At 45.6% G+C, this 26960-nt stretch overlaps 1 pseudogene; it reads left to right on the forward strand.

Moving 5' to 3' along the window:
* The first annotated feature begins 504 nt into the window (after positions 1 to 504).
* LOC135567416 (casein kinase I-like) lies at positions 505 to 26427 on the forward strand (annotated as a pseudogene).
* The last annotated feature ends 533 nt before the right edge of the window (positions 26428 to 26960 follow it).

The following is a 26960-nucleotide window of genomic DNA, read 5'->3' on the forward strand; positions in this document are numbered from 1 at the left end:
ATAGGCCTTATGTCAACTTCAACCTACTCTGTATGGGGTGGTGACCTACTGTGCCTCAGGTTGTTTGTACATCACTTCGTTTTTAGATGAGTGTGATTGCCTAGCATTCTAGCTATACATTCTATAATATGTTTTGTCCTTAACTCTTAGAACATGACAGGAGGAAACAGAAAATTACATTATATTTCAATTCTGTACATTTCCCTAGATCCTGCCATCTAGGTGCAACAAGGCGATACATACAAAGACAATACCGATATAACTGTGTGACCGGACTCAGTACTTTTTTCATAGTTTCACCATCATTGTTGACAGGTTGTATGTTATGCCCATATTGATGCAGAAGTCCTGTTTATAAACATGAAATAGTACGTATTTAGTGTTGTTAGTTCGATTTTTTGATTCAGTGTGTCAGTCTTTCTAAATACAAAGTAACACTTGAATAATTTCCAAAGACCAATGCGCCCTCTTTAAATGTGACCTGCGCAGGGTTGCTAGGAGAAATGATGTCACAAGCGAATGCCAGCCAGCCAGTCCACAGTGGAAGAAATTCCTACAGTGGAGAAGAGGCTATTTTTATTTTTTGTTTTTAGAAGGCTTCCATCAAAATCCGTCTCCATCGTTCTTGATTTTGGAAAGGATGATATCAAAAACAGCTAGAACATAATCTACACATTCTAAGCTTTCAGGCAATACCAATATCGTGGTGTTCCGAAGAGCATATAGATATAAAAGGGATGGGGACAATTGGATTGTTACAGAAGGAACTTGATCTTCTGGGATTCATGGGGAGGGGGGGCGTCTGAATAAAGGGGTTTGTATTCCAGCAAAGTAAGGTGATATTTGGGGTGGTTTGGTAACCAAAAAGAGCAACAACACCAAGGTTGACTTTTTTTTTTTTCAAAACAACACATTCTGAAGGTTGCTTCTTAAGAATAACATTGAACCATGGAATTGAGAGTGGGAAACCGATACAGGCTGGGCAGGAAAATTGGAAGTGGATCTTTTGGAGATATCTATTTGGGTGAGTAGCTAGCTAACGAAAATGTCATCAATATTACACAACGTTACCGTAGGTTGGCTAACGTCAATCGAACATTTTAAACTAGCTAACGTTAGCTAGCTACCATATACAGCGTCTCTAACATGCTAACCTAGCTCGCTACATTGCTAACATTAATCCAAACTAGCTAGCTACGTTAGCTGGCCAGCTGATGGGAATTTGCAAAAATGTTATTGGTTAGCATGACCAAACCAAACTTGTCAATTCCCAGCACCTATTGTCCCCTTGGCAAGCCAATAACGTTCGCTAGCTACGTTGGCCACCATCCAGATAGTTACCTAACCTTAGCTTGGATCACGAATGAGAGGCTTTTTGAAAATGTATTAGTTAGCTAGTTCACTTCACAAACCGACCGAACAAGTCACCCAGCCCAACAGAGTTTGCCAGTAGTCATCCCATCTGTCAGTTAATTTCCAGGGCTGGAGGGCAGTTGGCTAGCTGCAGTAGAGCTAGCTGCAGTAGAGCTAGCCAAATGTCCTTCCCAAGCAGTTGCACTCAGTATACGATGGGCAGTGAAGCCCTTTATCTGCTTCCATACATCCAGATTAGTTCGTGGATACCATTTCTCTGTGTCCCGTATGACGGAAGTTATAGGTAGTTCACCAGCCAATGCTAACTAGCGTTAGCACAATGATTGGAAGTCTATGGAATCTACTAACATGCTAGCAGTTGCCATAGACTTCCAGTCATTGCGCTGACGCTAATTGGCAAATTCCTTCAAACTGCACACAGAGACATAAATGGTATCCACGAGTTAATCTGGCTCTAGGGAAGTAGATAAAAGGATTCAATGCCAAAATACTGAAGTATCCCTTTAAGAGTTGTGTTGACATCTAGTTGTTTTTAGTGTGTTGTGTATGTGGCCCTGTGGTTTTTCCAGTCAGCTGGTATCTGAAATTACATTCTGATATGTTATCACCCCCAGGGTTGAGCTCACAGACCTTTGTCATAAGGTACGATGAACAGTTCCTGCTTTTTGCATGAGTCAATTTGAATCTTGTCATGCCATAACTGTAATGGTTTTGTTATAATGACTGTATTATATAGAACACATCATATAGAACATACTGTATTATATAGAACATACTGTATTATATAGAACACATCATATAGAACACACTTTATTATATAGAACACATCATATAGAACACACTGTATTATATAGAACACATCATATAGAACACACTGTATCATATAGAACACATCATATAGAACACACTGTATTATATAGAACACATCATATAGAACACACTTTATTATATAGAGCACATCATATGAACATGTAAATGTAAACCCCACCTCTTTAAGGAATACCTAGGATAGGATAAAGTAATCCCTCTCACCCCCCTTAAAAGATTTAGATGCACTACTGTTCCACTGGATGTCATAAGGTGAATGCACCAATTTGTAAGTCGCTCTGGATAAGAGCGTCTGCTAAATGACTTAAATGTAAATGTAATGCTGATATGCTTCCTGGAGTGAAGTCATGTTTTTTTTCTTTGGGTAGTCCTAATATTCCTCCCCATGTTGAATGCTGAATAGGTTTTACTGGACCCAATCCAGTGTTTGAATTTGGTGTATGTTCTGTCCTCATTGTAGGTGTGTTCAGTTGTCTGTAGGAACTCCTGTGGTTGAGTTGAAGCAGGAACAGTCACAGGGTTGGACATGATTCTACAGCTTCTTGGCACTACTGTAGTTGGTGTATACAGGCAGAAAGAGCTTATTGTTTATGTGGATGACATCAGTGAAGCTTCTAACAGCCATGTCATTGTTTCACAAACCGTCAGTGTGTAACATATGAGAAAGTCAGATCAGATTATAACCCCCACTACTGCCCTGCCTGTGGTAGCCTGTCACGAGTCAAAACACCCCAGCTCTCCACCCTGCCCCTTTTCTAAACAAATAGGTCTAAACTCCATGTAAGTCCAAAAGGTTGCTTGACTTGCTTCTCAGTATAATTTTTGTTTTTGAAAGGCTTGGGTCATTTGGTTACTGACTAGACACTGTGGCAGATGTTATTCCAATCTGTGAGTTGTTTAACACTAGAGCTTTGACTGTCTTGGAATTTGCAGTTACGGTAATTGGCCAGGCCAATGAATAGTCATCGACCACCACTGGCTGCAAAATAAACACATGGCTTTTCTCTGCAACTTCACTATTACTATTACACTTTGTAATTATCACTAGCACTTTTTTATTATTTTATCAGATTAATCAAATCAAATCAAATTTATTTATATAGCCCTTCGTACATCAGCTGATATCTCAAAGTGCTGTACAGAAACCCAGCCTAAAACCCCAAATGGCAAACAATGCAGGTGTAAAAGCACGGTGGCTAGGAAAAACTCCCTAGAAAGGCCAAAACCTAGGAAGAAACCTAGAGAGGAACCAGGCTATGTGGGGTGGCCAGTCCTCTTCTGGCTATGCCGGGTGGAGATTATAACAGAACATGGCCAAGATGTTCAAATGTTCATAAATGACCAGCATGGTCGAATAATAATAAGGCAGAACAGTTGAAACTGGAGCAGCAGCACGGTCAGGTGGACTGGGGACAGCAAGGAGTCATCATGTCAGGTAGTCCTGGGGCATGGTCCTAGGGCTCAGGTACTCCGAGAGAGAGAAAGAAAGAGAGAATTAGAGAGAGCATATGTGGGGTGGCCAGTCCTCTTCTGGCTGTGCCGGGTGGAGATTATAACAGAACGTGGCCAAGATGTTTAAATGTTCATAAATGACCAGCATGAAAGATTAAAGAGATTAAATCCAGACAGGCTTGTTTTAGAAAACTTTCTGAATGGACATAGAGAATTAGTGAACTCGTACACACAACCCACCCACCTGAAAGGACACATCAATCAAAGCCAACTGCAGTGCATCTCACTCAGACACTGAAGCAAACCACATTTCTTCTTTCCCAAAATTGCATTAAAAACCTTGCCTTAGCGTAATCCTTTCTGTAGGATATTACAAAAATACTTTACATTATGGGATAATGTAGCCTATCATATAAATTGACGAGGAAAGTTTTTTAAGGGGGGGGGGGGTATATAGACAGCTCTGATGGGCATGAAGATGAATTTGACAATCACTGGTTAATATTGCCTGCTAAACTGGATTAGTAGTTATAACTAGTGATTATGATTGAGGAACAGGGGGGAACAGGCAGTGGCTCGGGTGGTTGTTGTCGATGATCTTTTTGGCCTTCCTGTGATGTTGGTGTCCTGGAGGGCTGGTAGTTTGCCCCCGGTGATGCATTGTGCGGACCTCACTACCCTCTGGAGAGCCTTACAGTTATGCCACTGTACAGTTAACTAGTCCAACGCTCTAACCATTGCACTCCACGAGGAGCCTGCCTGTTACGCGAATGCCTTAGAAGCCAAGGTAAATTGCTAGCTAGCTTTAAACTTATCTTATAAAAAGCAATCAATCATAATCACTAGTTATAACTACTAATCCAGTTTAGCAGGCAATATTAACCAGGTGAAATTGTGTCATTTCTCTTCAGGGAATATGCAACAGTTTGGGCTGCCTGGCTCATTGCGAACTAATTTGCCAGAATGTTACGTAATTATGACATAACATTAAAGGTTGTGCAATGTAACAAGAATATTTAGATTTAGGGATGCCATATTTCACTGAAATAATAAACGTTTTGTTTTCGAAATGATAGTTTCTGGATTCGACCATATTAATGACCAAAGGCTCGTATTTCTGTGTGTTATTATGTTATAATTAAGTCTGATTTGATAGAGCAGTCTGACTAAGCAGCAGCAGGCCTGTTATCATTCATTCAAACAGCACTTTTGTGCGTTTTGCCAGCAGCTCTTCACAAGCACAGCGCTGTTTATGACTTCAAGCCTATCAGCCTAATGGCTGGTGTCACCAATGTGACATGGCTAGCTAGTTAGCTGGGTGTGCGCTAATACCGTTTCAAACGCCACTCGCTTTTAGATTTGGAGTAGTTATTCCCCTTGCGCTGCAAGGGGTGCGATGGGTAACGTTGGTGGTGCGATGGGTAACGCTGCTTCGAGTGTGGCTGTTGTCGATGTGTTCCTGGTTCGAGCCCAGGGAGGAGCGAGGAGAGGGATGGAAGCTATACTGTTACACTGGCAATACTATCGTGCCTATAAGAACATCCAATAGTCAAAGGTATATGAAATAAAAATGGTATAGAGAGAAATAGTCCTAAAAATACTATATTAACTGCAACCTAAAACCTCTTACCTTGGAATATTGAAGTCTCATGTTAAAAGGAACTACCAACTTTCATATGTTCTCATGTTCTGAGCAAGGAACTTAAACGTTAGCGTTTTTATATGGCACATATTCTACATGGCACACATTTTTACATGGCACATATTGCATATTGACACATATTACTTTATTCTCCAACACTTTGTTTTGGCAGTATTTAAACCAAATTGAACATGTTTCATTATTTATTTGAGGCTAAATAGATTTTATTGATGTCTTTATATTAAGTTAAAATAAGTGTTCATTCAGTATTGTTGTAATTGTCATTATTACAAATAAATAAATCTGCTGATTAATCGGTATTGGCTTTTTTGGTCCTCCAATAATTGGTATCGGCGTTGAAAAATCATAATCGGTCGACCTCTAATCCAGATGTGTTAGGGCAGTGTGATTGCATCGTCTGTCGACCAGTTCTTAGCAAAACAACGACATTGGATGGTCTGAGTCAATGTTTAAATCACATCAGCAAACCTTGTTTGGGGGGGGCGTCTGGTATAAAACTAAATTGATTTGAGTGTAATTCCCCTTTAATTGCGCCTCTGGCCCATTTAAATTGTGCGTCTAGTGAGTGAAATGTTTCTGTACTGCTGCTAGAAGCTTAACGTGTAAAGTGCTGGTTTCATGAGTTGAAATAAAAGATGATGTTCCATGCGCACAAAAATCTTATCTCAAATGTTGTTCACAAATTTGTTTACATCCCTGTTAGTGAGCATTTCTCCTTTACCAAGATAATTCATCCACCTGACAGGTGTGGCATGTCAGGAAGCTGATTAAACAGCATGATCACCTTGTGCTGGGTATAATAAAATTCCTCTCTCTAAAACACACAACACTATGCCAAGACGGAGCTGCTCTTCCTCCCGGGGAAGGACTGCCCGTTCCATGATCTCGCCATCACGGTTGACAACTCCATTGTGTCCTCCTCCCAGAGCGCTAAGAACCTTGGCGTGATCCTGGACAACACCCTGTCGTTCTCAACTAACATCAAGGCGGTGGCCCGTTCCTGTAGGTTCATGCTCTACAACATCCGCAGAGTACGACCCTGCCTCACACAGGAAGCGGCGCAGGTCCTAATCCAGGCACTTGTCATCTCCCGTCTGGATTACTGCAACTCGCTGTTGGCTGGGCTCCCTGCCTGTGCCATTAAACCCCTACAACTCATCCAGAACGCCGCAGCCCGTCTGGTGTTCAACCTTCCCAAGTTCTCTCACGTCACCCCGCTCCTCCGCTCTCTCCACTGGCTTCCAGTTGAAGCTCGCATCCGCTACAAGACCATGGTGCTTGCCTACGGAGCTGTGAGGGGAACGGCACCTCAGTACCTCCAGGCTCTGATCAGGCCCTACACCCAAACAAGGGCACTGCGTTCATCCACCTCTGGCCTGCTCGCCTCCCTACCACTGAGGAAGTACAGTTCCCGCTCAGCCCAGTCAAAACTGTTCGCTGCCCTGGCCCCCCCAATGGTGGAACAAACTCCCTCACGACGCCAGGACAGCGGAGTCAATCACCACCTTCCGGAGACACCTGAAACCCCACCTCTTTAAGGAATACCTAGGATAGGATAAAGTAATCCCTCTCACCCCCCCCCCCCTTAAAAGATTTAGATGCACTACTGTTCCACTGGATGTCATAAGGTGAATGCACCAATTTGTAAGTCGCTCTGGATAAGAGCGTCTGCTAAATGACTTAAATGTAAATGTAAATGCCACAGATGTCTCAAGTTAAGGGAGTGTGCAATTGGCATGCTGACTGCAGGAATGTCCACCAGAGCTGTTGCCAGACAATTTAATGTTAATTTCTCTACCATATGCTGCCTCCGTTGTTTTAGAGAATTTGTTAGTACATCCAACTGGCCTCACAACCGCAGACCACATGTAACCACGCCAGCCCAGGACCTCCCCATCCGGCTTCCTCAACTGCGGGATTGTCTGAAAGGAGGGTGGGGGATGCTGAGGATTATTTCTCTCTGTAATAAAGCCCTTTTGTGGGGCTTTGGCTGAGCCTGGCTCCCAGGCCCACCCATAGATGCGCCCCTGCCCAGTGAAGTGAAATCCATAGATTTGGGCCTAATTTATTTAAATTGACTCATTTCCTTATGTGAACGGTAACACAGTAAAATCTTTTAAATTGTTGGATGTCGCATGTATATTTTTGTTCAGTGTAGATACAAATGGTATACATACTCATGATCTACTTCTTCCAGGTAAGTCTACTTTGCATTTAACATTTTAATTGCGACGTTTTTTGTTTTTTCCTTCAACCCACACGGGTTATCACATCAACTGGCTACACACAGTGATACACAAACGCGCACTACGCAGACAGGCAAAATTGCTGGAAATTGGCAGATAGTTAGGTTTGGCTTTTTAAGCCAATAGTCGCTAACCAGGGGTGGGATAATGTCAATATGACAGTTGCTGGGAAATTGCAGTGTCTGACTTGTGAGATTTGCTTGCGAAAGTTTAAGATAAACATGAAAAATTGCATATACTTTCAGAATTGTTTGGCGAACTACTCATAGGTGGGCTTTGACCTGTTGGAGACCCCTGCTATAGACAATGAACAACATTTTTAAAATAATAATATATATATAAGTTTATTGGTGGAGAGACGCATCGATCGACCATATTGCTTGCTGAATGGCTATAAAATAGGCTACAGCATTGTCAATGAACTGTCAGGAAAATGTGAATGGCGAGAGCGACGTGTAGCCTAGCTCTAGTGTGATGTGATCACATTGGCTAAATTGATACCTTGCTGCACTTACTCGTTGCAAATGTAAAACACAGGCAGAGAGAAATTTGGTGAATTCACACAACAAACCCACAGACCTCTGTGGCAGTGCGCGGCCTGTCAGTGACAGTGTCCCAGATAATAATTTGTATTGGTCAACAGCTTATTCATTTGCAAGAAGATCAATTTAAAAAAATCCAACATGTTCGAATAAATAATTGACGGATTGTGGCAGGACGATATTTTGCAATTGGTGTGAAAGGCATCATAAACAAGACGTGCCCATATAAGGGTTTCCGTTAAGAAAATGCAATGATGTGTATCCTTACTTCGCTCTTTGAAGATGTTAACTGTCCACTTGTACTTTTCCTCAGCCAACAACACGAGTACCAAACCGCAAAATCACCAGCCTATGCATAGGCGGTGCGTGAGTTTCAAGTTTGGGGAAGCTCATTTTCACCATTAAAAATGCACCTTTTTATAATCAAGCATTCCATGCATCATCGCATTTGCAGTCATATGTAAGAGCCTTCTAATCGTAATTTGATAGTCATAATTTAGGATCATATAATTCAATCACTGTTCGCAAAGAAAAATATTTCAATGCATGGCCGTGTGTGGATGGCGTAGATGCCTGGCCTATAGGCTATATCAGATACTTTTCTTTCACAGTGCGCACTCACCTTGGATTTGGCCTATGCTCTCCACTGGTGCCAATAAGATAGGCTATAGGCTATATCAGATACTTTTCTTTCGCAGTGCGCACTCACCTTGGATTTGGCCTATGCTCTCCACTGGTGCCAATAAGATAGGCTATAGGCTATATCAGATACTTTTCTTTCGCAGTGCGCACTCACCTTGGATTTGGCCTATGCTCTCCACTGGTGCCAATAAGATAGGCTATAGGCTATATCAGATACTTTTCTTTCGCAGTGCGCACTCACCTTGGATTTGGCCTATGCTCTTCACTGGTGCCAATAAGATAAGCTATAGGCTATATCAGATACTTTTCTTTCGCAGTGCGCACTCACCTTGGATTTGGCCTATGCTCTCCACTGGTGCCAATAAGATAGGCTATAGGCTATATCAGATACTTTTCTTTCGCAGTGCGCACTCACCTTGGATTTGGCCTATGCTCTCCACTGGTGCCAATAAGATAGGCTATAGGCTATATCAGATACTTTTCTTTCGCAGTGCGCACTCACCTTGGATTTGGCCTATGCTCTCCACTGGTGCCAATAAGATAGGCTATAGGCTATATCAGATACTTTTCTTTCGCAGTGCGCACTCACCTTGGATTTGGCCTATGCTCTCCACTGGTGCCAATAAGATAGGCTATAGGCTATATCAGATACTTTTCTTTCGCAGTGCGCACTCACCTTGGATTTGGCCTATGCTCTTCATTTACATTTACATTTACATTTAAGTCATTTAGCAGACGCTCTTATCCAGAGCGACTTACAAATTGGTGCATTCACCTTATGACCTCCAGTGGAACAGTAGTGCATCTAAATCTTTTCAGGGGAGGGGGTGAGAGGATTACTTTATCCTATCCTAGGTATTCCTTAAAGAGGTGGGGTTTCAGGTGTCTCCGGAAGGTGGTGATTGACTCCGCTGTCCTGGCGTCGTGAGGGAGTTTGTTCCACCATTGGGGGCCAGAGCAGCGAACAGTTTTGACTGGGCTGAGCGGAACTGTACTTCCTCAGTGGTAGGGAGGCGAGCAGGCCAGAGGTGGATGAACGCAGTGCCCTTGTTTGGGTGTAGGGCCTGATCAGAGCCTGGAGGTACTGAGGTGCCGTTCCCTCACAGCTCCGTAGGCAAGCACCATGGTCTTGTAGCGGATGCGAGCTTCAACTGGAAGCCAGTGGAGGGAGCGGAGGAGCGGGGTGACGTGAGAGAACTTGGGAAGGTTGAACACCAGACGGGCTGCGGCGTTCTGGATGAGTTGTAGGGGTTTAATGGCACAGGCAGGGAGCCCAGCCAACAGCGAGTTGCAGTAATCCAGACGGGAGATGACAAGTGCCTGGATTAGGACCTGCGCCGCTTCCTGTGTGAGGCAGGGTCGTACTCTGCGGATGTTGTAGAGCATGAACCTACAGGAACGGGCCACCGCCTTGATGTTAGTTGAGAACGACAGGGTGTTGTCCAGGATCACGCCAAGGTTCTTAGCGCTCTGGGAGGAGGACACAATGGAGTTGTCAACCGTGATGGCGAGATCATGGAACGGGCAGTCCTTCCCGGGAGGAAGAGCAGTTCCGTCTTGCCGAGGTTCAGCTTGAGGTGGTGATCCGTCATCCACACGGATATGTCTGCCAGACATGCAGAGATGCGATTCGCCACCTGGTCATCAGAAGGGGGAAAGGAGAAGATTAATTGTGTGTCGTCTGCATAGCAATGATAGGAGAGACCATGTGAGGTTATGACAGAGCCAAGTGACTTGGTGTATAGCGAGAATAGGAGAGGGCCTAGAACAGAGCCCTGGGGGACACCAGTGGTGAGAGCACGTGGTGTGGAGACGGATTCTCGCCACGCCACCTGGTAGGAGCGACCTGTCAGGTAGGACGCAATCAGCGTGGGCCGCGCCGGAGATGCCCAACTCGGAGAGGGTGGAGAGGAGGATCTGATGGTTCACAGTATCGAAGGCAGCCGATAGGTCTAGAAGGATGAGAGCAGAGGAGAGAGAGTTAGCTTTAGCAGTGCGGAGCGCCTCCGTGATACAGAGAAGAGCAGTCTCAGTTGAATGACTAGTCTTGAAACCTGACTGATTTGGATCAAGAAGGTCATTCTGAGAGAGATAGCGGGAGAGCTGGCCAAGGACGGCACGTTCAAGAGTTTTGGAGAGAAAAGAAAGAAGGGATACTGGTCTGTTGTTGACATCGGAGGGATCGAGTGTAGGTTTTTTCAGAAGGGGTGCAACTCTCGCTCTCTTGAAGACGGAAGGGACGTAGCCAGCGGTCAGGGATGAGTTGATGAGCGAGGTGAGGTAAGGGAGGAGGTCTCCGGAAATGGTCTGGAGAAAGAGAGGAGGGGATAGGGTCAAGCGGGCAGGTTGTAGGGCGGCCGGCCGTCACAAGACGCGAGATTTCATCTGGAGAGAGAGGGGAGAAAGAGGTCAGAGCACAGGGTAGGGCAGTGTGAGCAGAACCAGCGGTGTCGTTTGACTTAGCAAACGAGGATCGGATGTCGTCGACCTTCTTTTCAAAATGGTTGACGAAGTCATCTGCAGAGAGGGAGGAGGGGGGAGGGGGAGGAGGATTCAGGAGGGAGGAGAAGGTTGCAAAGAGCTTCCTAGGGTTAGAGGCAGATGCTTGGAATTTAGAGTGGTAGAAAGTGGCTTTAGCAGCAGAGAGAGAAGAGGAAAATGTAGAGAGGAGGAGTGAAAGGATGTCAGGTCCGCAGGGAGGCGGTTTTCCTCCATTTCCGCTCGGCTGCCCGGAGCCCTGTTCTGTGAGCTCGCAATGAGTCGTCGAGCCACGGAGCGGGAGGGGAGGACCGAGCCGGCCTGGAGGATAGGGGACATAGAGTCAAAGGATGCAGAAAGGGAGAGGAGGGTTGAGGAGGCAGAATCAGGAGATAGGTTGGAGAAGGTTTGAGCAGAGGGAAGAGATGATAGGATGGAAGAGGAGAGAGTAGCGGGGGAGAGAGAGCGAAGGTTGGGACGGCGCGATACCATCCGAGTAGGGGCAGTGTGGGAAGTGTTGGATGAGAGCGAGAGGGAAAAGGATACAAGGTAGTGGTCGGAGACTTGGAGGGGAGTTGCAACGAGGTTAGTGGAAGAACAGCATCTAGTAAAGATGAGGTCGAGCGTATTTCCTGCCTTGTGAGTAGGGGGAAGGTGAGAGGGTGAGGTCAAAGAGGAGAGGAGTGGAAAGAAGGAGGCAGAGAGGAATGAGTCAAAGGTAGGCGTGGGGAGGTTAAAGTCGCCCAGAACTGTGAGAGGTGAGCCGTCCTCAGGAAAGGAGCTTATCAAGGCATCAAGCTCATTGATGAACTCTCCGAGGGAACCTGGAGGGCGATAAATGATAAGGATGTTAAGCTTGAAAGGGCTGGTAACTGTGACAGCATGGAATTCAAAGGAGGCGATAGACAGATGGGTAAGGGGAGAAAGAGAGAATGACCACTTGGGAGAGATGAGGATCCCGGTGCCACCACCCGCTGACCAGAAGCTCTCGGGGTGCGAGAACACGTGGGCAGACGAAGAGAGAGCAGTAGGAGTAGCAGTGTTGTCTGTGGTGATCCATGTTTCCGTCAGTGCCAAGAAGTCGAGGGACTGGAGGGAGACATAGGCGGAGATGAACTCTGCCTTGTTGGCCGCAGATCGGCAGTTCCAGAGGCTACCGGAGACCTGGAACTCCACGTGGGTCGTGCGCGCTGGGACCACCAGATTAGGGTGGCCGCGGCCACGCGGTGTGGAGCGTTTGTATGGTCTGTGCAGAGAGGAGAGAACAGGGATAGACAGACACATAGTTGACAGGCTACACAAGAGGCTACGCTAATGCAAAGGAGATTGGAATGACAAGTGGACTACACGTCACGAGTGTTCAGAGAGTTAAGCTTACGTAGCAAGAATCTTATTGACTAAAATGATTAAAATGATACAGTACTGCTGAAGTAGGCTAGCTGGCAGAGGCTGCGTTGTTGACTAAGTAGGCTAGTTGGCATTGGCTGCGTTGTTGACACTACACTAATCAAGTCGTTCCGTTGAGTGTAATAGTTTCTACTGTGCTGCTATTCGGGGCTAGCTGGCTAGCTAGCAGTGTTGATTACGTTACGTTGCGTTAAAGAACGACAATAGCTGGCTAACTAACCTAGGAAGTCGCTCTAGACTACACAATTATCTTTGATACAAAGACGGCTGTGTAGCTAGCTATGTAGCTAGCTACGATCAAACAAATCAAGCCGTTGTACTGTAATGAAATGAAATGAAAAATGTGATACTACCTGTGGAGCGAGCGAAATGCGACCCAGTTGTTGAGTGCAGAAGTTCTGTTCGGGAGACGTTGGCTAGCTGTTGGCTAGCTAGCAGAGTCTCCTATGTTAAGGACGACATAAAACTACACACTCTAAACTACACAATTATCTTGGGTACGAAGACAGCAAAGACAACTATGTAGCTAGCTAACACTACACTAATCAAGTCGTTCAGTTGAGTGTAATAGTTGTGCTGCTAATCGGTAGACGGTGGACTAGCTAACGGTGGACGTTAGCTAGCTGGCTAGCTGCAGGGCAGTGTAGACTGCGTTAGGACGACGAAATACGATAATTACGCAATTATCTATGAAACAAAGACGGCTGTGTAGCTAGCTAAGAAGAAATTGATAAGATTAGACAAATCAAACCGTTGTACTATAATGAAATGTAATACTACCTGCGGACCGAGTGCAGATGCGACCGCCCTGGACCGCTCGCTCCAAGATAGGCTATAGGATAGGCTATAGGCTATATCAGATACTTTTATTTCGCAGTGCGCACTCACAGTGCGCACTCACCTTGGATTTGGCCTATGCTCTCCACTGGTGCCAATAAGATAAGCTATAGGCTATATCAGATACTTTTCTTTCGCAGTGCGCACTCACCTTGGATTTGGCCTATGCTCTCCACTGGTGCCAATAAGATAGGCTATAGGCTATATCAGATACTTTTCTTTCGCAGTGCGCACTCACCTTGGATTTGGCCTATGCTCTCCACTGGTGCCAATAAGATCACATCCTGCAAAAGGACCCATCAACGCTGGTTTGGATAGGATTGTCCGTTTGACACATTGTAGGAGCCAGAACAACCTTGTCGACTGGTGTTGAATAATTAATAGTCAGACACATCCAACTTTTTTTTTTTTAAAGACTGCTTTATTTCCTAGCAAGAAATGAAAATATGCATTGTGTAAAAGAAGTCCACATCAAGCTGTTCTTTTAGGCTTCTGCAACCCTGCTCGCTGCTGGAGCACCAAACAACAGTTGGAAAGAGGAGATGTAGACGGAGTTAGCAGAACTGCTTATAATTGTTAACACTCCCGCTATTAGATTAAGTTGATCTACATTGTAAATAAAGTTCATACAAAATGTATGTAGGCCTATTAAACAGTTTGATGGCTATTTTATCTTCATCCATAAATGTCAATTACAGGGTTATTCAATTACTGTCACAGTCCTATTAAAGGCACTGTTTGTGCATATTCAGGTTCAGAGACACTCACTGACCTTTGGGAAAGTAGATTTATTTTCTCCTTGCATGGCTGCAGTTTAACTTATGGTCAATATATAAATTGTGTTGCAGATGAGAAACCTCATGTCCAATGAAACTCAATGTTCCAACTCAACAAACATGAAGTGTAATGAAATTGCACCACTGAGTGTAGGGCTGAGTGGATGTTTTTAATGAGTCGTGACTGTGAAATAGGAGACGTTTAGTGATAAGGCCATCCAGCCCACCCCACCTGCACCGAACCACTTAGGATATGGTGTGGGTGTTTTGCTTTTGACACCCTAGCTGGATTGCATAACCAGACCATACATCTATATCACTCTCCTAGGTCACATGAAACATTCTGACACCGAAAGACTTATGTTGAGTTCATATAGTTTGACTACCACGTGAAGTACAATTTGTTCATTTCTAGAGCACGCAGACTTGACTGCCAATTTTGTGGATAAGGCTAAACCGCTATGCCATGGGGAAAAATTAACGTGTCAGTCCTAAGTGCCTAGTTCTTATCCATTGTAATGGGAGAGACAGAATGTCATTTCAGCGAGGGAATGGATTAGCTGTGTACTCTTCAGGTGATTGGGGGGAGGGCATTCATCCTACTCACACACAGAGGGAATGGGATGCTCCAGTCAGCTGTAATTCCCTCAGATTAATGCAGCCCCCTTTATGTAACCACATGTACGACTCATCCAACATGTTATTGTGTGTTCATGGAGGTGTTAAGTGCTTTTCAGGAGAGGGTCTGAGTCATTCACTGGCTGGTGGCTCTGTTGTGTAGCTGACTGTAGCCTACTTTTGAAATGAAATGTCAGATTTATGAAGCTCCATTTCCCCTGCTAGCACACAAGCAGCAAATGTGCACCTCTTCAATGCATGTTTAGACTTGTAGCTTTTGCAAGCTGCCCAAAGAGAAGTAGGCCCAGTTCTAAAGTAGAAGAATAGAGAAGTAGGCCCAGTTCTAAAGTAGAAGAATAGAGAAGTAGGCCCAGTTCTAAAGTAGAAGAATAGAGAAGTAGGCCCAGTACTAAAGTAGGATTCTGGTCACACATGCTGGCAGTACTCCTCATGAGGAAACGTTAAGATTACAGTTAGTTGGTTTGTTTACCTGTTTGAGTTGCATTCTTTTGTGGCTGGTATGATATGAATGGGACTTGGTGTATATGCCCCATCTACATTTTAGTCATTTGCAGACACTCTTAACCATAATGGCTCTGGTTAAGTGTCTTGCTCAAGTACGTCGACAGATTATTCACCTGTCAGTCAGCAGGGGCATGCATCACCAGGCCCATGAGTTTCCCCCTCCCTTACTGGTCAGGTAAAACTGTCCAGGACCTAGTCCTTTATAAGCCTAAATCATACTCTGAACTGAAAGCAATAACACACCTGGTGGCTCTTTATCCATCTACATACATTTGTATTGACAGTATTTCCTCTTTCTCCCCCAGGCACAGACATCTCAGTGGGAGAGGAGGTCGCCATTAAACTGGAATGTGTGAAGACCAAACACCCACAGCTCCACATAGAGAGTAAGATCTACAAGATGATGCAGGGAGGAGGTGAGACATGGGTCTGAAACATTATACAGGGGCCAGGCTGTGGCTATCAGTGTCTCTTTCCCCATCTCCCCCTTCTATCTACACCCTTTATCTTCCTTTTCACCCTATTTTCCCCCTTCCCCCAATGTCCAGTGATGTGAAAACCACATTAACAAGCAGGCAGGCAGGCAGTCATCCACATGATTCAGTCATGCCAGCCAGCAGCCTGAGCGAATAGACTCAGTGGAACCTGTCATCAGATCACAGAGCCAGAGAAACAGCACTTGTGTGGTAGAGGTATCACACAAGAAATCATGTTAAACCCAATAAAGAATGGGATTTCCTTACAAATCACTCTCTCCTTCCTTTCCCTACAGTGGGCATCCTTATAAATCACTCTCTCCCTTCCATTCCCTACAGTGGGCATCCTTATAAATCACTCTCTCCCTTCCATTCCCTACAGTAGGCATCCTTACAAATCACACTCTCCCTTCCATTCCCTACAGTGGGCATCCTTACAAATCACACTCTCCCTTCCATTCCCTACAGTGGGCATCCTTACAAATCACACTCTCCCTTCCATTCCCTACAGTGGGCATCCTTACAAATCACACTCTCCCTTCCATTCCCTACAGTGGGCATCCTTACAAATCACACTCTCCCTTCCTTTCCCTACAGTGGGCATCCTTATAAATCACTCTCTCCTTCCATTCCCTACAGTGGGCATCCTTATAAATCAATCTCTCCCTTCCATTCCCTACAGTGGGCATCCTTATAAATCACTCTCTCCCTTCCTTTCCCTACAGTGGGCATCCTTATAAATCACTCTCTCCCTTCCTTTCCCTACAGTGGGCATCCTTATAAATCACTCTCTCCCTTCCATTCCCTACAGTGGGCATCCTTATAAATCACTCTCTCCCTTCCTTTCCCTACAGTGGGCATCCTTATAAATCACTCTCTCCCTTCCTTTCCCTACAGTGGGCATCCTTATAAATCACTCTCTCCCTTCCTTTTTCCCTACAGTGGGCATCATATAAATCACTCTCTCCCTTCCATTCCCTACAGTGGGCATCCTTATAAATCACTCTCTCCCTTCCATTCCCTACAGTGGGCATCCTTATAAATCACTCTCTCCCTTCCTTTCCCTACAGTGGGCATCCTTATAAATCACTCTCTCCCTTCCTTTCCCTACAGTGGGCATCCTTATAAATCACTCTCTCCTTCCTTTCCCTACAGTGGGCATCCTTATAAATCACTCTCTCCCTTCCTTTCCCTACAGTGGGCATCCTTATAAATCACTCTCTCCTTCCTTTCCCTACAGTGGGCATCCTTATAAATCACTCTCTCCCTTCCTTTCCCTACAGTGGGCATCCTTATAAATCACTCACTCCCTTCCTTTCCCTACAGTGGGCATCCTTATAAATCACTCTCTCCCTTCCATTCCCCACAGTGGGCATCCTTATAAATCACTCTCTCCCTTCCATTCCCTACAGTGGGCATCCTTATAAATCACTCTCTCCCTTCCATTCCCTACAGTGGGCATCCTTACAAATAACACTCTCCCTTCCATTCCCTACAGTGGGCATCCTTACAAATAACACTCTCCCTTCCATTCCCTACAGTGGGTATCCTTACAAATCACACTCTCCCTTCCATTCCCTACAGTGGGCATCCTTATAAATCACTCTCTCCCTTCCTTTCCCTACAGTGGGCATCCTTACAAATCACACTCTCCCTTCCATTCCCTACAGTGGGCATCCTTACAAATCACACTCTCCCTTCCATTCCCTACAGTGGGCATCCTTACAAATCACACTCTCCCTTCCATTCCCTACAGTGGGTATCCTTACAAATCACACTCTCCCTTCCATTCCCTACAGTGGGAATCCTTACAAATAACACTCTCCCTTCCATTCCCTACAGTGGGTATCCTTACAAATCACACTCTCCCTTCCATTCCCTACAGTGGGCATCCTTACAAATAACACTCTCCCTTCCATTCCCTACAGTGGGCATCCTTACAAATCACTCTCTCCTTCCTTTCCCTACAGTGGGCATCCTTATAAATCACTCTCTCCCTTCCATTCCCTACAGTGGGCATCCTTACAAATAACACTCTCCCTTCCATTCCCTACAGTGGGTATCCTTACAAATCACACTCTCCCTTCCATTCCCTACAGTGGGCATCCTTATAAATCACACTCTCCCTTCCATTCCCTACAGTGGGCATCCTTATAAATCACTCTCTCCCTTCCATTCCCTACAGTGGGCATCCTTATAAATCACTCTCTCCTTCCTTTCCCTACAGTGGGCATCCTTATAAATCACTCTCTCCCTTCCATTCCCTACAGTGGGCATCCTTATAAATCACTCTCTCCCTTCCATTCCCTACAGTGGGTATCCTTATAAATCACACTCTCCTTCCTTTCCTACAGTAGGCATCCTTATAAATCACTCTCTCCCTTCCATTCCCTACAGTGGGTATCCTTATAAATCACACTCTCCCTTCCATTCCCTACAGTGGGCATCCTTATAAATCACTCTCTCCCTTCCATTCCCTACAGTGGGTATCCTTATAAATCACACTCTCCCTTCCTTTCCCTACAGTGGGCATCCTTATAAATCACTCTCTCCTTCCATTCCCTACAGTGGGTATCCTTATAAATCACACTCTCCCTTCCTTTCCTACAGTAGGCATCCTTATAAATCACTCTCTCCTTCCATTCCCTACAGTGGGTATCCTTATAAATCACACTCTCCCTTCCATTCCCTACAGTGGGCATCCTTATAAATCACTCTCTCCCTTCCATTCCCTACAGTGGGCATCCTTATAAATCACTCTCTCCTTCCATTCCCTACAGTGGGCATCCTTATAAATCACTCTCTCCCTTCCTTTCCCTACAGTGGGCATCCTTATAAATCACACTCTCCCTTCCATTCCCTACAGTGGGCATCCTTACAAATCACACTCTCCCTTCAATTCCCTACAGTGGGCATCCTTACAAATCACACTCTCCCTTCCTTTCCCTACAGTGGACATCCTTACAAATCACACTCTCCCTTCCATTCCCTACAGTGGGCATCCTTATAAATCACTCTCTCCTTCCTTTCCCTACAGTGGGCATCCTTACAAATCACACTCTCCCTTCCATTCCCTACAGTGGGTATCCTTACAAATCACTCTCTCCTTCCTTTCCCTACAGTGGGCATCCTTATAAATCACTCTCTCCCTTCCATTCCCTACAGTGGGCATCCTTACAAATCACTCTCTCCTTCCTTTCCCTACAGTGGGCATCCTTATAAATCACTCTCTCCCTTCCATTCCCTACAGTGGGCATCCTTACAAATAACACTCTCCCTTCCATTCCCTACAGTGGGTATCCTTACAAATCACACTCTCCCTTCCATTCCCTACAGTGGGCATCCTTATAAATCACACTCTCCCTTCCATTCCCTACAGTGGGCATCCTTATAAATCACTCTCTCCCTTCCATTCCCTACAGTGGGCATCCTTATAAATCACTCTCTCCTTCCTTTCCCTACAGTGGGCATCCTTATAAATCACTCTCTCCCTTCCATTCCCTACAGTGGGCATCCTTATAAATCACTCTCTCCCTTCCATTCCCTACAGTGGGTATCCTTATAAATCACACTCTCCCTTCCTTTCCCTACAGTAGGCATCCTTATAAATCACTCTCTCCCTTCCATTCCCTACAGTGGGTATCCTTATAAATCACACTCTCCCTTCCATTCCCTACAGTGGGCATCCTTATAAATCACTCTCTCCCTTCCATTCCCTACAGTGGGTATCCTTATAAATCACACTCTCCTTCCTTTCCTACAGTGGGCATCCTTATAAATCACTCTCTCCTTCCATTCCCTACAGTGGGTATCCTTATAAATCACACTCTCCCTTCCTTTCCCTACAGTAGGCATCCTTATAAATCACTCTCTCCCTTCCATTCCCTACAGTGGGTATCCTTATAAATCACACTCTCCCTTCCATTCCCTACAGTGGGCATCCTTATAAATCACTCTCTCCCTTCCATTCCCTACAGTGGGCATCCTTATAAATCACTCTCTCCTTCCATTCCCTACAGTGGGCATCCTTATAAATCACTCTCTCCCTTCCTTTCCCTACAGTGGGCATCCTTATAAATCACACTCTCCCTTCCATTCCCTACAGTGGGCATCCTTACAAATCACACTCTCCCTTCAATTCCCTACAGTGGGCATCCTTACAAATCACACTCTCCCTTCCTTTCCCTACAGTGGACATCCTTACAAATCACACTCTCCCTTCCATTCCCTACAGTGGGCATCCTTATAAATCACTCTCTCCTTCCTTTCCCTACAGTGGGCATCCTTACAAATCACACTCTCCCTTCCATTCCCTACAGTGGGTATCCTTACAAATCACTCTCTCCTTCCTTTCCCTACAGTGGGCATCCTTATAAATCACTCTCTCCCTTCCATTCCCTACAGTGGGCATCCTTATAAATCACTCTCTCCTTCCATTCCCTACAGTGGGTATCCTTATAAATCACTCTCTCCTTCCTTTCCCTACAGTGGGCATCCTTATAAATCACTCTCTCCTTCCTTTCCCTACAGTGGGCATCCTTATAAATCACTCTCTCCCTTCCTTTCCCTACAGTGGGCATCCTTATAAATCACTCTCTCCCTTCCTTTCCCTACAGTGGGCATCCTTATAAATCACTCTCTCCCTTCCTTTCCCTACAGTGGGCATCCTTATAAATCACACTCCTTCCTTTCCCTACAGTGGGCATCCTTATAAATCACTCTCCTTCCTTTCCCTACAGTGGGCATCCTTATAAATCACTCTCTCCTTCCTTTCCCTACAGTGGGTATCCTTATAAATCACTCTCCTTCCTTTCCCTACAGTGGGTATCCTTATAAATCACTCTCCTTCCTTTCCCTACAGTGGGCATCCTTATAAATCACACTCTCCCTTCCTTTCCCTACAGTGGGCATCCTTATAAATCACACTCTCCCTTCCTTTCCCTACAGTGGGCATTCTTAGAAATCACTCTCTCCTTCCTTTCCCTACAGTGGGCATCCTTAGAAATCACTCTCTCCTTCCTTTCCTACAGTGGGCATCCTTAGAAATCACTCTCTCCTTCCTTTCCCTACAGTGGGCATCCTTAGAAATCACTCTCTCCTTCCTTTCCCTACAGTGGGCATCCTTAGAAATCACTCTCTCCTTCCTTTCCCTACAGTGGGCATCCTTAGAAATCACTCTCTCCTTCCTTTCCCTACAGTGGGCATCCTTAGAAATCACTCTCTCCTTCCTTTCCCTACAGTGGGCATCCTTAGAAATCACTCTCTCCTTCCTTTCCCTACAGTGGGCATCCTTAGAAATCACTCTCTCCTTCCTTTCCCTACAGTGGGCATCCTTAGAAATCACTCTCTCCTTCCTTTCCCTACAGTGGGCATCCTTAGAAATCACTCTCTCCTTCCTTTCCCTACAGTGGGCATCCTTATAAATCACTCTCTCCTTCCTTTCCCTACAGTGGGTATCCTTATAAATCACTCTCTCCTTCCTTTCCCTACAGTGGGTATCCTTATAAATCACTCTCCTTCCTTTCCCTACAGTGGGCATCCTTATAAATCACACTCTCCCTTCCTTTCCCTACAGTGGGCATCCTTATAAATCACACTCTCCCTTCCTTTCCCTACAGTGGGCATTCTTAGAAATCACTCTCTCCTTCCTTTCCCTACAGTGGGCATCCTTAGAAATCACTCTCTCCTTCCTTTCCCTACAGTGGGCATCCTTAGAAATCACTCTCTCCTTCCTTTCCCTACAGTGGGCATCCTTAGAAATCACTCTCTCCTTCCTTTCCCTACAGTGGGCATCCTTAGAAATCACTCTCTCCTTCCTTTCCCTACAGTGGGCATCCTTAGAAATCACTCTCTCCTTCCTTTCCCTACAGTGGGCATCCTTAGAAATCACTCTCTCCTTCCTTTCCCTACAGTGGGCATCCTTAGAAATCACTCTCTCCTTCCTTTCCCTACAGTGGGCATCCTTAGAAATCTCTCTCCTTCCTTTCCTACAGTGGGCATCCCGTCCATAAAGTGGTGTGGAGCAGAGGAGATTACAACGTGATGGTGATGGAGCTGCTAGGCCCCAGTCTGGAGGACCTGTTCAACTTCTGCTCCCGCAAGTTCAGCCTCAAGACCGTCCTGCTGCTGGCTGACCAGATGGTGAGACACAACTGACCATTAAATCCTCAGCTCTTATGCTGGCTATTAGGTCCTCTGTATCTTCTACAGTTATGGCCACTATGTGCTATAAAATCTGCTAACAAATTAGAAGCGCAAAGTAAAACTGTCAAGGAGGTGTAGTGGCCACCCCTGCTCTCCTCTCTTCTCCTCCAGATCAGCCGGATTGAGTACATCCACTCTAAGAACTTCATCCACAGAGATGTGAAGCCTGACAACTTCCTGATGGGCCTGGGCAAGAAGGGCAACCTGGTGTACATCATCGACTTTGGCCTGGCCAAGAAGTACCGTGACGCCCGCACACATCAGCATCCCCTACCCCGAGAACAAGAACCTGACCGCACCCGCACGCTACGCATCCATCAACACACACCTGGGAATAGGTAGGTCGCACACATACACTCACATCTAGAGGTTGATCACATGCACGCACATTCCTCAGCACAAGCCTCATAGTGGAGCACTTTCCTTCGATCATGTCAGATCTGGAAAGGATCCTTTTTTCTCCTCTCCCTCTGCAGAACAGTCTCGTCGTGATGACCTGGAGTCTCTGGGTTATGTCCTGATGTACTTCAACCTGGGCTCTCTGCCCTGGCAGGGCCTCAAGGCCGCCACCAAGAGACAGAAGTACGAACGCATCAGTGAGAAAAAGATGTCCACCCCCATCGAGGTGCTCTGCAAGGGATATCCCTGTGAGTAATGTGATTTTTTTACATTTACTCCATCCTGGTTATAGTTTACTAAGGGTTTCTGTGCTTGTCATGTAGTAACAATATACTCTTGGAGTGTTTCTGTCCATTTGTCTTGTCCTTTCTGCACCTCTCTACAAAGAGATCATGCTGTGACCCTGTAAACATGGGAAATAATTTCCCTTCCCGATGAGAAAGTATTCTGATTAAAAGATGACGAGAAAGTATTCTGATTAAAAGATGACGAGAAAGTATTCTGATTAAAAGTAACACTTTTCTTCCTCCTCACAGCTGAGTTCTCCACCTACCTGAACTTCTGTCGTTCTCTGCGGTTCGACGACAAGCCAGACTACTCGTACCTCAGACAGCTGTTCAGGAACCTGTTCCACAGACAGGGCTTCTCTTATGACTACGTCTTTGACTGGAACATGCTCAAGTTTGTGAGTACTGCCTCTTAATTGTTAATTAACCAGGATGAAACATATTAATGATTTATTACACATTAGTCCTCTTAACCATTAGCTAATGGTACCTCAGCGGCAGCTTTCTGATCTAGTCTCCATTTCTATCCTTCTGACTGCCCCTAATTCCAAGGGGGCCAACCGTGCAGCAGAGGAGGCGGAGCGGGAGCGGAGGGACAGAGAGGATAGGCTGAGACACAGCAGGAACCCCGGGGCCAGGGGACTCCCTGCCACCTCAGGACGACCCGAGGAACACAGGACACGGCGCCGCCTACACCCTCACACCCACCTCACACACAGGTTAGTGTTTCTGACGACATCTTAAACCCCTCACACACAGGTTAGTGTTTCTGACGCACATCTTATACCCCTCACACACAGGTTAGTGTTTCTGACGCACATCTTATACCCTCACACACAGGTTAGTGTTTCTGACGCACATCTTAAACCCCTCACACACAGGTTAGTGTTTCTGACGCACATCTTATACCCTCACACACAGGTTAGTGTTTCTGACGCACATCTTATACCCCTCACACACAGGTTAGTGTTTCTGACGCACATCTTATACCCCTCACACACAGGTTAGTGTTTCTGACGCACATCTTATACCCCTCACACACAGGTTAGTGTTTCTGACGCACATCTTATACCCCTCACACACAGGTTAGTGTTTCTGACGCACATCTTATACCCCTCACACACAGGTTAGTGTTTCTGACGCACATCTTATACCCCTCACACACAGGTTAGTGTTTCTGACGACATCTTATACCCCTCACACACAGGTTAGTGTTTCTGACGCACATCTTATACCCCTCACACACAGGTTAGTGTTTCTGACGCACATCTTATACCCCTCACACACAGGTTAGTGTTTCTGACGCACACCTAGATGACTTTGATGTATGGATTGCGTAACAATGTGCTTGACTATTGTCTTGTCATGGTCAGGGAGCATAGTATTTATTTCTCCTCTCTAGCCAACACGTCTCCACGACCGGTGTCTGGTATGGAGCGGGAGAGGAAAGTGAGCATGCGGCTTCACCGGGGAGCTCCTGTTAACGTCTCCTCGTCCGATCTGACGGGACACCAGGACACCTCCCGCATGTCCACCTCACAGGTACAAGCTCGCCCCATCCCTAGCGTCACCCCCTCGGGCCTCACCACATGACCCTTAACCTCATACGACCATGCCCCATCGTGACCCACTCCTGCAGAGAAATATGCAACACATAACTAATGAAGTTGTCTATGGTGAAACTTGAAGCAGGAATGTCCTGTCTTCAAATGTCAGTAAGAGTATCTATATGTCTAGCAGTGCATCAGTAAGGCCAGGATCACATCAACATAATCTTTTAAAACATGAATGAACATAAAGCTGTTTATTGGAGGTAGGAACTTCAGCTAGCTATGTAAAGGGCCCTGGCGTTAGCCTGCCAAAACAAGACAAGGATAAGAAGGGAAGGAAATCCACACCAGGATTGAGAGGAAACCCTGAACATCTCCCCACACTCCTTGGGCAGCATCAACATCTCCCCACTCTCCTTGGGCAGCGTCAACATCTCCCCACTCTCCTTGCCCATGTCTTAACGTTTCCACCAGGTGGTCATGGGAGTTTTTTTATCTCCCACTCCCAGGGCATTGGTGTGACGGTAAGCATGCCATACTACAGACCCAGATCCACTTGTCTGACTTGCCCTATGGCCTTCTCTCTCCCTCCTTCCCCCCCAACCCCAGAATAGCATTCCCTTCGATCATCACGACAAGTAGAGGCTCGCCACATCCTCGTGTGATGGCCCGATGGCCACACTAGGTGAGTCCCGCTCAGGCTGGCGCTGTGTCCTTAAGCACCAGGGATGCACGTCTCCTGTGTTATTAGGCAGCACTGTCTGTCTGCAGGCTCTCCATTCCTCTCTGTTACACTATGAAAGGGGGTTGAGACCATGTGATCACTGGAGACAAGTAGCTTCAATGTTAGCAGCTAATATCGCTGATGACAATAGGAGCTAGACTTCAGCAGGCCAGACTCCTCCCTTTCATAGCGTACTGATCAGTGTGTGAGTCTTCATATCAAACACTGCAGCCCTTGAGAACTGGAGTGCTGCATTCCAGCCTTGTGATAACAAATACACATGGGGAATTAGTGTTTCCCTTATTCCTGGCTGTCACCCCACCTAGCTCTGTGACCTATCCTCCGCTCAGTGCGCGTGGCTTGTTGCAGTGGTTGGACTGTGCTGATGCCTGTCTGACGTTCTCCAGCATGTGACTGCATTAGATCCTATTCTGCTCCTAACTCTCTAGTGTCCTTCAAACCCTCTCTCCCTTGACTTTTACCACTGCTCAATGCTGCATGGTTTTTCATACATCTCCAGAGATTCTCCTCAAGCTACAGTTTAGGTTCGCCACGGCTGAAAGCGTCAACTCTGGTGAATACTGAATTGAGTTTAATTTTTCTGACACGTGAATGATGCACCAGACTAAAGCCATGTGATGAGGTGGCCCAACGCTGCCTACCCTCATCTATCACCCTCAGCATATCTGCTGCACTACTCAGAAATACTGCTGCTGCTACTGAGAAATATGACAAGATGAAGCTATTTTCAACCCTTCATGCATGTCTTGAACCTTATGAAGAATATTGTACGTCTGGTATTTTTAATTACATTTTAAGTGCAGAAGAGAATGAAGTATAATTAATGATAAGATGGAGATTCCATGTAGAGAAGCTAGAGTAGAGATCCCTGCCTGCAAGTATAAAAGTTTCTCTTTCTCTCAGATGGTGCCTGGTATGATCCCTGGTGGCCTCCACTCTGCAGCGCCTCGATGAGACAATACCCACAATGCACCTGGCACAGCGGAGGACTGCACCAAGCCTGGCTCAACCAATCAGCTGCCAGCCAGCCTAACTACTTCAGAAACCATCGGAAGACCATCTCTTTCCTCTCCTGACCTGGTGTTCTCTGGTTGATCCTCTCTTTTTCCCACTAGATCTCTTGTTCCTTTCCCGCTCGCCCTTGATTTCCTTGTACTCTCTCCCACTTACAATCGTTGTGATAAAGAATCTCTGAACTACAGACCACATCTGCACCCTTTTTTTCTGGGAGACATTTTCAACGTCTGTGCAGAGGCCGTGGTCTTTGCTGCCATGGCGATCTAACAGATTTAATTAAGACGACAAATGGAACAACATCACCCGCACCGTTATCGCCATGGTTACTACTTATCGTCCATGGCACTTTGTCAATAGACACCAATTTCTACCACAGTACATTACTAAATAACCTAATCGATAAATCTGATATGAAAAGAGCTAATCGATGATTGCGGCTCTATTTGAAATGGATCGGTTTTGGTTTTTCATTTGTACTTATTTACAGACCTCTTTTCTCTGACCACCAGCAGGCTTTTGTTTTCACAGCCCTGATCTGTAACTCTAAAGCCATTTGTAATATAAACTATTTGCATGTTTTAACACTGGACATCCCTTTGACCAAGCTGAGGTGTATGAGTCAGGTGGAGGGTTTCAACTCTAAACCACATTTGAAGTCTGTTTTCTTTATGGGGTTCTATGATCAACATCCCTCAAGTTGTATGTGTTATGGAGGGGCCCCTGTTAAGGTTTCCTCTTCTCACACTGAGTCAGACTGCCTCATGGTCTACTGTACAGATCTACATTCTCATTCTGTTATTTGTATTGTTTCTAGGCTGTGAAATTGTATTTTATTGAAGATGTGAAATGTTTCAGCTTTTTCCCTTTTTGGTTTCCTTATTGTAGTGAATTTGG

Source organism: Oncorhynchus nerka, unplaced genomic scaffold (genome assembly GCF_034236695.1).
Source record: "Oncorhynchus nerka isolate Pitt River unplaced genomic scaffold, Oner_Uvic_2.0 unplaced_scaffold_2082, whole genome shotgun sequence".
Taxonomy (NCBI): domain Eukaryota; kingdom Metazoa; phylum Chordata; class Actinopteri; order Salmoniformes; family Salmonidae; genus Oncorhynchus; species Oncorhynchus nerka.